Source organism: Aristolochia californica, unplaced genomic scaffold (assembly GCF_029961685.1).
Source record: "Aristolochia californica isolate CCGP_79_NKW_82.1479 unplaced genomic scaffold, dmAriCali1.0.hap1 SCAF_7, whole genome shotgun sequence".
In the NCBI taxonomy this organism is placed as follows: Eukaryota; Viridiplantae; Streptophyta; class Magnoliopsida; order Piperales; family Aristolochiaceae; genus Aristolochia; species Aristolochia californica.
Genome location: NW_027182268.1, coordinates 30,331,003 through 30,331,840, shown reverse-complemented (window position 1 = coordinate 30,331,840; position 838 = coordinate 30,331,003). Strand labels below are relative to the sequence as shown.

Genomic DNA, 838 nt, shown 5'->3' with positions numbered 1-838 from the left:
GAGAGCACCAAAAGTCAAGTTAGGAGCTACCATGGCCAATCAGGGTGAACCATTACAATTACCTGTAGTAGGTGACCGTAGAGCCCTGAGGGATTATTCTATCTCATCCCACTTCACATCACCTTCTTGCATTATATTGCCACCCACTACTGCCGCCAGTTATGAGTTGAAACCGAGTATGATCCAACTCCTCCCTACATTCTATGGGTTGGAGGAGGAGGATCCTTATTACCACATCAAGGAATTCTTAGATATCTGTGCAACTTTCAAATTCTAGAATTTCTCAGATAGACTCTATCCGGTTAAGACTTTTTCCATTTTCACTTAAGGATAAGGCCAAGTCTTGGCTTAATTCCTTGGAGGTGGGCAGCATTACTTCATGGGACACATTAGTCACAAATTTTTTGTCCAAGTACTTTCCTATTCAGAGAACTACAACCCTCAGGAGAGAAATCTCCAACTTTATGCAGTAGGAGGGTGAACACTTTTATGAGGCTTGGGAGAAATGGAAGGATTTGATCCGTAGGTGTCCGCATCATGGGTTTGAGAAATGGCATTTAGTGCAGTACTTTTATCAAGGTCTTACACCCTAGGTTAGATCCATGGTAGATGCAATGAGTGGTGGGAGTTTGATGGGTAAGAGTGCTAGTGAGGTGTGGGACTTCTTTGAAACGTTGAGTGATCAATCTCAATAATGGGGTTCGTTATTTAATGTTGATAGGAGACCCCACCCACGAAGCCAAAAGAGGGGGTCTTTATGAGGTTAGTGAAACACACGCTCATGGCCAAGATTGAGGGGTTGACTAGAAAAATTGATGCCCTTATGGTGTCCAAGAGT

The 838-nt window shown here is 43.3% G+C and overlaps 1 non-coding gene across 1 annotated transcript; it reads right to left on the bottom strand.

Annotated features, from left to right (window-relative positions):
- Window positions 1–437: 437 nt before the first annotated feature.
- On the bottom strand, window positions 438–544 carry LOC137937899 (small nucleolar RNA R71). The gene has a single exon (XR_011109687.1). It is a non-coding gene; the product is annotated as a small nucleolar RNA R71 (small nucleolar RNA).
- Window positions 545–838: the final 294 nt, after the last annotated feature.